Source organism: Octodon degus, unplaced genomic scaffold, assembly GCF_000260255.1.
Source record: "Octodon degus isolate 3935 unplaced genomic scaffold, OctDeg1.0 scaffold00334, whole genome shotgun sequence".
Classification (NCBI taxonomy): Eukaryota; Metazoa; Chordata; class Mammalia; order Rodentia; family Octodontidae; genus Octodon; species Octodon degus.
This window is the reverse complement of record NW_004524910.1, coordinates 264,706-265,796: the sequence shown is the minus strand read 5'-3', so window position 1 is coordinate 265,796 and position 1,091 is coordinate 264,706.

The following is a 1,091-nucleotide window of genomic DNA, read 5'->3' as shown; positions in this document are numbered from 1 at the left end:
GGAAGGGTATACAGGGTGTTTAGGGCCTCACTACTAGATTGGACTCCTAGTGATCTGCCTGTTTACAGCCTCCCAAGAGCTGGGATTATAGGCACACGCCACCACACCCAGTCTCAATTGCCTTTAGTGTGCCCTGGGGGTGGGGCCATCATGGCAGGCCTGGAGATTGAACCCCAGGCCCCTGTGCCTGCTTGCATGTGCTTTAATTTGCTGAGCTATTTGGCCGGCCCTCAAGCAATAACTCTTAACGGCACATTTAGTTATGAACTCATCAGTAGATAGGCCACTTCAGAGTATAGCATCCCCATGATCCAATCACCTTCCAAAAGCTCCATCTCTGAGCACATGAGACTTTTGGGGAAATATTTTAATTCTAAACTAGAACAGGTACTAATTGTTGTTTATGGTAATGTTCTGGCTTTGAAGGTGCATATATCATGAGTCTGACCCTACCTCTAATCATACTTCCTCATAATATTCTTAATGCAAATATTTCCATTACATGAGGTTTTAAGCAGTGCTTATGTCATATTGAAAAAGGAAAAAAACACTGTGCAGTTCTCATTTCCAAAGAGTTATAAGTACTTTGGCAGAAGACAAACATGTAAAGATAAATACTCAGAACATCTGTAATATGCAACTTCACTGAGGATAGCAATGTGTAATATTAATAACCATGGTTGAATCCCTCTCCTCTTGTTCTTTTAAATGTGTATCGTTTCCAATGTCTCATCTATTATTTTTAAACTCTCTTTTAAAATAAATTTTACAAGAGTAAGAAGGACAAGGAAAAATTAAGGTTTAGTGAAAGGAGGAATTAATGTTTAGTTGTTTGATCAATCTTGCAAGCCTATATCTCATAATCTGAGCAGCAAATTTGGTGATAACAATACATAATGTAACAACTGGTGATAACAATACATAATGTAACTGTTGTTAATTTTCTGTTTTTGTTTTGAAATTCTGTACCATTTTTATTGTTCGAAATTGCTTTTTTGTTTCCGTTCTGTTATTTTTGCTTTTTTCCTCTTTAAAATGAAAGAGTGAGTGTAAAGTTATAGTTATCTATTGTTAAACTTGGAATGAATACA